The sequence below is a fragment of the Phyllobates terribilis genome, unplaced genomic scaffold (assembly GCF_046119375.1).
Source record: "Phyllobates terribilis strain yellow unplaced genomic scaffold, ASM4611937v1 Scaffold_7__3_contigs__length_470593459, whole genome shotgun sequence".
NCBI classification, from domain to species: Eukaryota; Metazoa; Chordata; class Amphibia; order Anura; family Dendrobatidae; genus Phyllobates; species Phyllobates terribilis.
The window spans coordinates 247,841,093-247,854,003 of NW_027362767.1; positions in this window are offsets into that span (position 1 = coordinate 247,841,093).

Sequence of the window (12,911 nt, forward strand, 5' to 3'; positions counted from 1 at the left end):
GGACAGATCTCCTGTCTTTCCTTAGTGCTTGTAGCAGATCATAACATCCATCCTCTACTTGACTCCACATGTTTTAAGACAGTGTTGATGTAGATGCTGCGCAAGTTGGTTTGACGGTTTGTGACAAATTGGACAGGTCTTTGTCATTCTGAACTGCCTAGAAAGTAAATGAAGAAAAAAAGAAAAAATAAATAAATTAATAAAATAAGTAAATGCATAAAGGGGAAATTTATGTTGTTATCTTCCCGTTCAGTGAGGGCTGCTGCACTGAGCCCGCACTGAACCGAGCACATGTCAGCTGATTATTACAGATGACATGTGCACGCAACAGGCACGTGTGGAATCGCGACAGGGGCATTTAACGAGCGCTTCCTGGAAGCGCGTCACTTACCCCGCCCATCGGCGACCCCGTCACATGTTCGCGGGTCGCCGATGGGTGGTCATGACAACCCTGGGTCTGCAGCAGACATCAGTGGTTGTAATGATCCTTTCGCTATGAGCGCCACCTAGTGGTCAGCACTCATAGCACAGGACACTTTCTGCTATATGCTAGGGATCTGCTCGTCCCCTGCATGTAGCAGAGCCGCTCAAAAGAGTGCTTCTTCTAGTCTCCTATGGAGACTACAGAAGCAAGCAAAAAGGGAAAAAAAAAAAGTTTTAAAAAATATGAAAAAAATAAAAAAATATAAAAGTTTAAATCACCCCCCTTTTGCCCCATTCAAAATAAAATCATTAAAAAAAACCCCCACGTACACATATTTGGTAACGCCACCTTCAGAATCGCCCGATTTATCAATATAAGAGAAGAATTAATCCGATCAGTGAACAGTGTAACGAGAAAAAAATTCTAAACGCCAGAATTACGTTTTTTGGTCGCTGTAAAATTGCAATAAAGTGCAATAACGGACAATCAAAACATCGGATCTACCCAAAATAGCATCAATAAAAACATCAGCTCGGAGCGCAAAAAATAAGCCCTAACATGGCCCCAGATCCCAAAAAATTGAGACGCTACGGGTCTAGGAATATGGACCATTTAATTTATTTATTTTTTTTAGCAAATTTTGGAATTGTTTTTCACCACTTAAATAAAAAAGAACCTATACATATTTGACGTCTGCGAACTCAAAATGACCTGGAGAATAATAATGGCAGGTCAGTTGTAGCATTCAGTGAACATGGTAAAAAAAAAAAAAAAAAAAAAACCTCAGTGGTATTGCACTTTTTTTGAAATTTAACGGCGCTTGGAAATTTTTTCCCGTTTTCCCGTACATGACATGGTAAAAATAGTAAAGTCTTTGAAAAGTAGAACTCGTCCCGCAAAAAATAAGCCCTCACATGGCCATATTGACCAAAAAATAAAAACGCTATGGCTCTGGGAACAAGATGAGCAAAAAACGAAAATGCAAAAACGGAAAATGTTCCGGGGCTTAAGGGGTTAAATTTGGGGGGCTATATCTCGGCCCCATTTGGGGATATTGACACCAAATTTTCAGGGTGTGTAGAAAGACTTCAGGAGTGTGGAACAATATTTTCTCGATTGTAGGGGTCAGCGGGGGCGGGGGGGGGCGTAGGTTTTCACAGCAAAAAAATATGCCCCGCCCCCATTGACCCCAACACTTTTGAAAAAATTGCCCCATACTCTTGAAGTGTTCCTCTAAAGCCCCTGAAAAGTTGGCCTCGATACCCCAAAATCGGGCTGAGCTGTGACCTCCTAAAATGGTCCCTGGAGGGGGCCCCCTAGTTTGCACCCCGATAACTTTGCGAATAAACTATCTAGAGACTTGCAAATGGCGCCATTGGATTCAGAGTGAAATAACAATGCAGAATATTCCCGACTATTTTGCTTTGAGGCGTTTTTAGGGGTCAAAACCGGGTCAAAAGCCGCGACCCCACCTCTGGTCCTTAAGGGGTTAAATAAGCAAACGTCTCTTTTTTACCGTTACCGATGGGAGGCGTTTTTGGGGGGTCAAAACCGGGTCAAAAGCCGCGACCCCTCCTCTGGTCCTAAAGGGGTTAAATAAGCAAACGTCTCTTTTTTACCGTTACCGATTATCTCTGGATGATTCCATGGCTGTTTTCAACTTAGCCGCACCTTGAGCCCTTTGTTTCCCGCCAAAACAGAGCCATACCATCGACAGCAGCCACATGGCGCAAGGGTGTGGCGCTATCGATAGAGTTTCTAATTAGTCAAACCCGGGTCAAAAGCCGCGACCCCACCTCTGGTCCTTAAGGGGTTAAATAAGCAAACGTCTCTTTTTTACCATTACCGATTATCTATGGATGATTCCATGGCTGTTTTCAGCTTAGCCGCACCTTGAGCCCTTTGGCTGCTGTCGATGGTATGGCTCTGTTTTTGGCGGGAAACAGATGGCGCAAGGGTGTGGCGCTATCGATAGAATTTCTAGTTAGTTCTAGTTCTCTTCCTCACTCACTCACTCACTGACTTTTTGGGGGGTCATAGCTCAGCCCAGTTTTGGGGTATCGAGGCCAAATTTTCAGGAGAAGTAGAGGGACGCTCACTCTAGGGGGCCAGGGGTGTAAAAATTTTGGGGGGTGTTTTGGGGGCACCCCACCTTTACTGAAACTCAATCCACATCCCTGCGGTCCCCTTGACCCCCCCAAGTTCTGAAAAAATTACCCCATACTCTTGAAGTGTTCCTCTAAAGCCCCTGAAAATTTGGCCTCAATACCCAAAAACCGGGCTGAGCTATGACCCCCTAAAGTGACCGTATTTAACATTGGCACCTACGGGCGCGGTTGGCTCACCTTGGTCACTATGGGGGGTCATAGCTCAGCCCGGTTTTGGGATATCGAGGCCAAATTTTCAGGGGCTTTAGAGGAACACTTCAAGAGTATGGGGTAATTTTTTCAGAACTTGGGGGGGTCAAGGGGACCACAGGGATGTGGCTTGAGTTTCGGCAAATGTGGGGTGCCCCCAAAACGCCCCCCAACATTTTTTACACCCCTGGCCCTACTCCCTCCTGTATACACCACACACACACACAACCTCACATACACTACAACATACACACCAACCTGACATAGCCTCCTCAGCTGAGTACGCCCTAGACTGGGATGAGCGGGACGGGCGGGACATTTTGTGTGCTGTGTGCGTGTGTACAAAAAAATAATAAAGTTTCGATTTTTTTTAGTGTGAGTGTACGTGTGTGTGTGAGTGCTTGATGTAACCTTCTGCAGTCACGTGTGGGGGCTGTCAGGCGTAGGGGGCTGTCAGGCGTAGGGGGTGCACTCAGGCATACGGGGCGCATGAGGGGTTGGTCAGGTGTAGGAGGGGGCTGAGTAGATGGAGGAGCCAGCAGCAGCAAGTGGGGTGATCACTGGGGCAGAAAGAGGGGCAGGAGCCGGCAGCAGCAAGGGGGATAGGAGGCCGGCAGCATCAGGGGGTGATTACTGGGGCAGAAAGGGGAGCAGGAGGCGGCAGCAGCAGGGGGGTGATCACTGGGTTTGCGGGGGGGATGATCACTGGGATGGGGGGTGAACACTGGGGACGGGGGTGTGAACACTGGGGACGGGGGGGTGAACACTGGTGATGGGGGGGTGATCACTGGGGGGAGGGGTGATCATTGGGAGGTGGGGGGTGATCATTAGGAGGGGGGGTGATCACTGGGAGGGGGGGATGGTGGGTGAGATCACTGGGACTGGGGGATGGTGGGTGTGATCACAGGAGCAAGGCATTTACACTGAGCCTGCTGCTGTCTGTGATCACAGTCCACTGGCTGTCAGAAGGAGAGCAGCAGCCGGCGGATGAAGACGTGGGAGAGGGAGCAAAGGAAGCGGAGGTCGGGGTGCAGGTATGAAAGTGGAGGGAGGGGGGGTCGGGGGGAGTGGGGGCAATACTACCTGCTGCGGATCAGCGGCGGCGGATCAGCAGCGGCGGCGGTAGACGATCCACGGCGGCGGCAGCAGACGATCCACTGCGGCGGCAGCAGACGATCCACGGTGGCAGCAGCAGACAATCCACGGCGGCAGCAGCAGAGGATCCACGGGGGCAGCAGCAGAGGATCCACGGCGGCAGCAGATGTTCCAGGGGTGAATTATTAAAAAAAAAATTTTGGCCAAAAATTTCCTAAGCCCCCATCCTTATGAAATTTTTGGCAAAAAATTTTTTTTTGAATAATTCAAACTGACACCCATGCATTGGTCCATGGAGGGGGCCCCATGTTTGCACCCCATAACTTTGCGAGTAAAATAGCTAGAGACTTGCAAATGGTGCCATTGGATTCAGGGTGAAAAAACAATGTAGGATGTAACAGACTATTGTGCTGGGAGGCGTTTTTGGTGGTCAAAACCAAGTAAAGAGCCGCGACCCCACCCCTGGGCAAGCACCATTAAATGGGCCTATTTTGGGGGGCTAAATCTCGGCCCCATTTGGGGCTATTGACACCAAATTTTCAGGGTGTGTGTAGAAATACTTCAAGAATGTGGGGCAATATTTTCAGGATTTCAGGGGTCAACAGGGGCGGGGTGTGTGGTTTTCCCAGCAACAAAATAGGCCCTGCCCCCGTTGACCCCAACATTTTTGAAAAAATTGCCCCACATTCTTGAAGTCTTTCTACACACACCTTGAAAATTTGGTGTCGATATCCACAAATGTGGCTGAGATATAGCCCCCCAAAGTAGGCCCACTTAATGGTGCTTGCACAGGGGTGGAGTAGCGGCTTTTGACCCAGTTTTGACACCCAAAAACGCCTCCCAGCACAATAGTTTGTACCATTATGCATTGTTTTTTCACCCTGAATCCAATGGCACCATTTGCAAGTCTCTAGCTATTTTACTCGCAAAGTTGTGGGGTGTAAAACGGGGGCACCTTCCAGGGACCACTTTTGGGGGGGACATAGCTCCGTCCCCTTTGCTCAGATCACCCTAAAAATAGCTGTGCCTCTTAGTTATGATCCCCCACAACAATGCTTGGGTGTCAGTTTGAATTATTAATTTATTTTTTTTGCCAAAATTTTCATAAGGGGGGAGGAGGGCTTAGGAAATTTTTGGCCCAAAATTTTTTTTTTTAATAATTCGAACTGACTCTCAAGCATTGTTGTGGGGGTCATAACTAAGAGGCACAGCAATTTTTAGGGTGATCTGAGCAAAGGGGACGGAGCTATGAACCCCCAAAGTGGTCCCTGGAGGGGGCCCCCTGTTTGCACCCCATAACTTTGCGAGTAAAATAGCTAGATACTTGCAAATGGCGCCATTGGATTCAGGGTGAAAAAACAATGCAGAATGTTACAAACTATTGTGCTGGGAGGCGTTTTTGGGGGTCAAAACCAGGTCAAAAGCCGCGACCCCACCCCTGGCATGCACCATTAAACGGGCCTAATTTGGGGGGCTAAATCTTGGCCCCATTTGGGGATATCGACACCAAATTTTCAGAGTGTGTGTAGAAAGACGTCAAGAATGTGGGGCAATATTTTCAGGATTTCAGGTGTCAACGGGGGCGGGGGGTGTGGTTTTACCAACAGCAAAATAGGCCGTTTCCCCATTGACCCCAACATTTTTGAAAAAACAAGCCCCACATTCTTGAAGTCTTTCTACGCACCCCCTGAAAATGTGGGGTCGATAGCCCCAAAGAGTGCAGAGCGGTTAACCGCCAAAGTGAGCCAACCGCGCCCGTAGGCGAAAATGTTAATTACGGTCATTTTGGGGGGTCATAGCTCAGCCCTGTTTTGGTGTATTGAGGCCAAATTTACAGAAGGGGTAGAGGGACACTCACTCTAGGGGTCATCGGTGTAAAAATTTTGGGGGGCGTTTTGGGGGCACCCCACAATTGCCGTAACTCAAGCCACATCCCTGCGGTCCCCTTGAGCCTACAAGTTCTGAAAAAATTACCCCATACTCTTGAAGTGTTCCTCTAAAGCCCGTGAAAATTTGGCCTCGATACCCCAAAACCAGGCTGAGCTATAACCCCCCAAAGTGACCGTATTTAACATTGGCGCCTAAGGGCGCAGTTGGCTCACTTTGGTCAATTTGTGGGGTCATAGCTCAGCCCGGTTTTGGGGTATCGAGGCCAAATTTTCAGGAAAGGTAGAGGGACACTCACTCTAGGGGGCCAGGGGTGTAAAAATTTTGGGGGGCGTTTTGGGGGCACCCCACATTTGCCGAAACTCAAGCCACATCCCTGCGGTCCCCTTGACCCCCCAAGATCTGAAAAAATTAATTCATACTTTTGAAGTGTTCATCTAAATTTCCTGAGAATTTTGCCTGGATATCAAAAAACCCGGCTGAGCTATAACCCCCCAAATTGATTGTATTTAACATTGGCGCCTATGGTTGCGGTTGGCTCACTTTGGGGGTTAACCGCTTAGCAATCTTTGGGGCTATTGACCCCACATTTTCAGTGGGTGTGTAGAAACACTTCAGGAATGTGGGGAAATTTTTTTACATTTTTTGGGGTCGACGGGGGAGGGGCTTATTTTTTTTGTCTGGGGAAAACCACGCCCCCCGCCCCGTTGACCCCTAAAATTCTGAAAATATTGGCCCACACTGCTGAAATCTTTTTACACACATCCTAAAAATGTGGGGTCGATAGCCACAAAGAGTGCTGAGCGGTTAACCCCCAAAGTGAGCCAACCGCGCCCATAGGGGCCAATGTTAAATACAGTCACTTTGGGGGTCATAGCCCAGCCGGGTTTTGGGGTATCAAGGCCAAATTTTTTAGGGGCTTTAGAGGAACACTTCAAGAGTATGGGGTATTTTTTTCAGTACTTGGGGGTTCAAGGGGACCGCAGGGATGTGAGTTGAGTTTTGGCAAATGTGGGGTGCCCCTAAAACACCCCCCAAAATTTTTACACCCCTGGCCCCCTAGAGTGAGTGTCCATCTACCCCTCCTGAAAATTTGGCCTTGATATCCCAAAACCGGGCTGAGCTATGATCCCCCAAAGTGACCGTATTTAACATTGGCGCCTAAGGGCGCGGTTGGCTCACTTTGGTCACTTTGGGGGGTCATAGCTCAGCCCGATTTTGAGGTATCGAGGCCAAATTTACAGGAGGGGTAGAGGGACACTCACTCTAGGGGGTCAGGGGTGTAAAAATTTTGGGGGGCATTTTGGAAGCACCCCACATTTACCAAAACTCAAGCCACATCCATGCGGGCCCCTTGACCCCCCAAGTTCTGAAAAAAATACCCATACTCTTGAAGCGTTCCTCTAAAGCCCCTGAACATTTGGCCTGGATACCCCAAAACCGGGCTGAGCTATAAGCCCCAAAATTGACCGTATTTAACATTGGCGCCTATGGGCGCGGTTGGCTCAATTTGGGGGTTAACCGCTCAGCAATCTTTGGGGATATTGACCCCACGTTTTCAGGGGGTGTGTAGAAACACTTCAAGAATGTGGGGCAATTTTTTCAAAATTTTTGGGGTCGACGGGGGCGGGGCTTATTTTTTTGTCTGGGGAAAACCACGCCCCCCGCCCCGTTGACCCCTAAAATTCTGAAAATATTGTCCCACACTGCTGAAATTTTTCTACACACCCCCTGAAAATGTGGGGTCGATAGCCACAAAGAGTGCTGAGCGGTTAACCCCCAAAGTGAGCCAACCGCGCCCATAGGCGCCAATGTTAAATACAGTCAGTTTGGGGGGTCATAGCTCAGCCCAGTTTTGGGGTATCAAGCCCAACTTTTCAGAATCTTTAGAGGAACACTTCAAGAGTATGGGGTGACCGTATTTAACATTGGCGCCTATGGGCGCGGTTGGCTCACTTTGGTCAATTTGGGGGGTCATAGCTCAGCCCGGTTTTGAGGTATCGAGGCCAAATTTACAGGAGGGGTAGAGGGACACTCACTCTAGGGGGTCAGGGGTGTAAAAATTTTGGGGGGCATTTTGGAAGCACCCCACATTTGCCGAAACTCAAGCCACATCCCTGTGGCCCCTTGACCCCCCAAGTTCTGAAAAAATTACCCATACTCTTGAAGTGTTCCTCTAAAGTCCCTGAACATTTGGCCTGGATACCCCAAAACCGGGCAGAGCTATAACCCCCCAAATTGACCGTATTTAACATTGGCGCCTATGGGCGCGGTTGGCTCAATTTGGGGGTTAACCGCTCAGCAATCTTTGGGGATATTGACCCCAAGTTTTCAGGGGGTGTGTAGAAACACTTCAAGAATGTGGGGCAATTTTTTCAAAAATTTTTGGGTCGACGGGGCGGGGCTTATTTTTTTGTCTGGGGAAAAGCACGCCCCCCGCCCCCGTTGACCCCTAAAATCCTGAAAATTATGCCCCACACTGCTGAAGTCTTTCTACACACCCCCTGAAAATGTGGGGTCGATAGCCCCAAAGAGAGCTGAGCGGTTAACCCCCAAACTGAGCCAACCGCCCCTATAGGTGCCAATGTTAAATACGGTCCATTTCGGGGGTCATAGCTCTGCCCAGTTTTGGGGTATCAAGGCAAAATTTTCAGGGGATTTAGCGGAAAACTTCAAGAGTATGGGGTAATTTTTTCAGAGCTTGGTGGTTCAAGGGAACCGCAGGGATGTGGCTTGAGTTTCGGCAAATGTTGGGTGCCCCTAAAACGCCCCCCAAAATTTTTACATCCCTGGCCCCCTATAGTGAGTTTCCCTCTACCCCTCCTGAAAATTTGGCCTTGATACCCTAAAACTGGGCTGGGCTATGACCCCCCAAATTGACCATATTTAATATTGGCGCCTATGGGCGCGGTTGGCTCACTTTGGTCACTTTGGGGGGTCATAGCTCAGCCCGGTTTTGGAGTATTGAGGCCAAATTTTCAGGAGGGGTAGAGGGACGCTCACTCTAGGGGGCAAGGGGTGTAAAAATTTTGGGGGGCATTTTGTGTGCACCCCACATTTGCCGAAACTCAAGCCACATCCCTGCGGTCCCCTTGACCCCCCAAGTTCTGAAAAAATTACCCCATACTCTAGAAGAGTTCCAATAAATCCTCTAAAAATTTGGCCTGGATAACCCAAAACCGGGCTGAGCTATAACCCCCCAAATTGACCGTATTTAACATTGGCGCCTATGGGCGCGGTTGGCTCACTTTGGGGGTTAACCGCTCAGCAACCTTTGGGGCTATTTACCCCACATTTTCAAAGGTTGTGTAGAAAAACTTCAAGAATGTGTGGCAATTTTTTCAAAATTTTTGGGGCTTATTTTTTGTCTGGGGAAAACCACGCCTCCCGCCCCCGTTGACACCTAAAATCCTGAAAATATTGTCCCACACTGCTGAAGTCTTTTTACACACGCCCTGAAAATGTGGGGTCGATAGCCCCAAAGAGTGCTGAGCGGTTAACCCCCAAAGTGAGCCAACCGTGCCCATAGGCGCCAAAGTTAAATACGGTCATTTTGGGGGGTTGTAGCTCAGCCCGGTTTTAGGGTATCAAGCCCAAATTTTTAGGAGCTTTAGAGGAACCCTTCAAGAGTATGGAGTAATTTTTTCAGAACTTGGGGGTCAAGGGGACCGCAGGGATGTGGCTTGAGTTTCGGCAAATGTGGGGTGCCCCTAAAACGCCCCCCAAAATTTTTACACCCCTGCCCCCCTAGAGTGAGTGTCCCTCTACCCCTACTGAAAATTTGGTCTTGATACCCCAAAACCGGGCTGAGCTATGACCCCCAAAATGACTGTGTTTAGCATTGGCGCCTATGGGCGCGGTTGGCTCACTTTTGTCATTTTGGGGGGTCATAGTTCAGCCCGGTTTTGGGGTATTGAGGCCAAATTTTCAGGAAGGGTAGAGGGACACTCACTCTATGGGGCCAGGGGTGTAAAAATTTTGGAGGGCGTTTTTTAGGGCACCACACATTTGCCAAAACTCAAGCCACATCCTTGCAGTCCCCTTGACCCCCAAGTTCTGAAAAAATTACCTCATACTCTTGAAGTGTTCCTCTAAAGCCCCTGAAAATTTGGCCTGGATACCGCAAAACCGGGCTGAGCTATAACACCCCAAATTGACCGTATTTAACATTGGCGCCCATGGGCGCGGTTGGCTCAATTTGGGGGTTAACCGCTCAGCACTCTTTGGGGCTATTGACCTCACATTTTCAAAGTTTGTGTAGAAACACTACAAGAATGTGGGACAATTTTTTCAAATTTTTTGGGGTCTACGGGGGCGGGGCTTATTTTTTTGTCTGGGGGAAAACCATGCCCCCGCCCCCGTTGACCCCTAAAATTTACTGAAAATATTGCCCCACACTGCTGAAGTCTTTCTACACACCCCCTGAAAATGTGGGGTCGATAGCCCCAAAGAATGCTTAGCGGTTATCCCCCAAAGTGAGCCAACTGCGCCCATAGGCGTCAATATTAAATACGGTCACTTTGGGGGGTCATAGCTCAGCCCGGTTTTGGGTATCAAGCCCAAATTTTCAGGCGCTTTAGATGAACACTTCAGCAGTATGGGCTAATTTTTTCAGAACTTGGGGGGTCAAGGGGACCGTAGGGATGTGGCTTGAGTTTCGGCAAATGTGGGGTGCCACTAAAACGCCCCCCAAAATTTTTACACGCCTGGCCCCCTATAGTGAGTGTCCCTCTACCCCTCCTGAAAATTTGGCCTCGATACCCCAAAACTGGGCTGAGCTATGACCCCCCAAATTGACCGTATTTAACATTGGCGCCTATTGGCGTGGTTGGCTCACTTTGGTCAATTTGGGGGGTCATAGCTCAGCTCGGTTTTGGGGTATCGAGGTCAAATTTTCAGGAGGGGTAGAGGGACACTCACTCTAGGGGGCCAGGGGTGTAAAAATTTTGGGGGGCATTTTGGGGGCACCCCATATTTGCCAAAACTCAAGCCACATCCCTGCGGTCCCCTTGACCCCCCAAGTTCTGAAAAAATTACCTCTTACTCTTGAAGTGTTCCTCTAAATTCCTGAAAATTTGGCCTGGATATCCCAAAACTGGGCTGAGCTATAACTCCCCAAATTGACCTTATTTAACATTGGCGCCTATGGGCGTGGTTGGCTCACTTTGTGAGTTAACTCCTCAGCACTCTTTAGGGCTATTGACCCCACATTTTCAGGGGGTGTGTAGAAATACTTCAAGAATGTGGGGCAATTTTTCTAAAATTTTTGGGGTCGATTGGGACTGGGCTTATTTTTTTGTCTGGGGAAAACCACGCCCCCCGCCCCCGTTTACACCTAAAATCCTGAAAATATTGCCCCACACTGCTGACGTCTTTCTACACAACCCCTAAACATGTGGGGTCGATAGCTCCAAAAAGTGTTGAGCGGTTAACCCCCAAAGTGAGCCAACCCCACCCGCAGGCGCCAATGTTAAATATTGACATTTTGGGGGGTCATAGCTCAGCCCGGTTTTAGTGTATCAAGCCCAAATTTTTAGGAGCTTTAGAGGAACACTTCAAGAGTATAGAGTAATTTTTTCAGAACTTGTGGGTCAAGGGGACCGCAGGGATGTGGCTTGAGTTTCGACAAATGTGTGGTGCCCCTAAGACGTCCCCCAAAATTATTACACCCCTGGCCCCCTAGAGTGAGTGTTCCTCTACCCCTCCTGAAAATTTGGCCTCGATACTTCAGAACCGGGCTGAGCTATGACACCCCAAAGTGACTGTATTTAACATTGGTGCCTATGGGCGCGGTTGGCTCACTTTGGTCAATTTGGGGGGTCATAGCTCAGCTCGGTTTTGGGGTATCGAGGCCAAATTTTCAGGAGGGGTAGAGGGACACTGACTTTAGGGTGCCAGGGGTGTAAAAATTTTTGGGGGCGTTTTGGGGGCACCCCACATTGGCCAAAACTCAAGCCACATCCCTGCGGTCCCCTTGAGCCCCAAAGTTCTGAAAAAATTACCTCATACTCTTGAAGTGTTCCTCTAAAGCACCTAAAAATTTGGCCTGGATACCCCAAAACCGGGCTGAGCTATATCTCCCCAAATTGACCGTATTTAACATTGGCACCTGAGGGCGGGGTTGGCTCATTTTGGGGCTTAACCACTCAGCACTCTTTGGGGCTATTGACCTCACATTTTGAAAGTTTGTGTAGAAACACTTCAAGAATGTGGGGCAATTTTTTCAAATTTTTTGGGGTCGACAGGGGCGGGGCTTATTTTTTTATCTGGGAAAAACCATGCCCCCGCCCCCGTCGAACCCTAAAATCCTGAAAATATTGCCCCACACTGCTGAAGTCTTTCTACACACCCCCTGAAAATTTGGGGTCGATAGCCCCAAAGAGTGCTTAGCGGTTATCCCCCAAAGTGAGCCAACTGCGCCCATAGGCATCAATGTTAAATACGTTCACTTTGGGGGGTCATAGCTCAGCCAGGTTTTAGATATCAAGCCCAAATTTTCAGGAGCTTTAGAGGAACACTTCAAGAGTATGGGCTAATTTTTTCAGAACTTGGGGGGTCAAGGGGACCGTAGGGATGTGGCTTGAGTTTCAGCAAATGTGGGGTGCCCCTAAAACGCCCCCCAAAATTTTTACACGCCTGGCCCCCTATAGTGAGTGTCCCTCTACTCCTCCTGAAAATTTGGCCTCGATATCCCAAAACTGGGCTGAGCTATGACCCCCCAAATTGACCGTATTTAACATTGGCGCCTAATGGCGCGATTGTCTCACTTTGGTCAATTTGGGGGGTCATAGCTCAGCCCAGTTTTGGGGTATCGAGGCCAAATTTTCAGGAGGGGTAGAGGGACACTCACTCTAGGGGGCCAGGGGTGTAAAAATTTTGGGGGGCGTTTTGGGGGCACCCCACATTTGCCAAAACTCAAGCCACATCCCTGCGGTCCCCTTGAGCTCCCAAGTTCTGAAAAAATTACCTCATACTCTTGAAGTGTTCCTCTAAAGCCCCTGAAAATTTGGCCTGGATATCCCAAAACCGGGCTGAGCTATAACTCCCCAAATTGACCGTATTTAACATTGGCGACCACGGGCGCGGTTGGCTCACTTTGGGGGTTAACCGCTCAGCACTCTTTGGGGCTATTGACCCCACATTTTTAG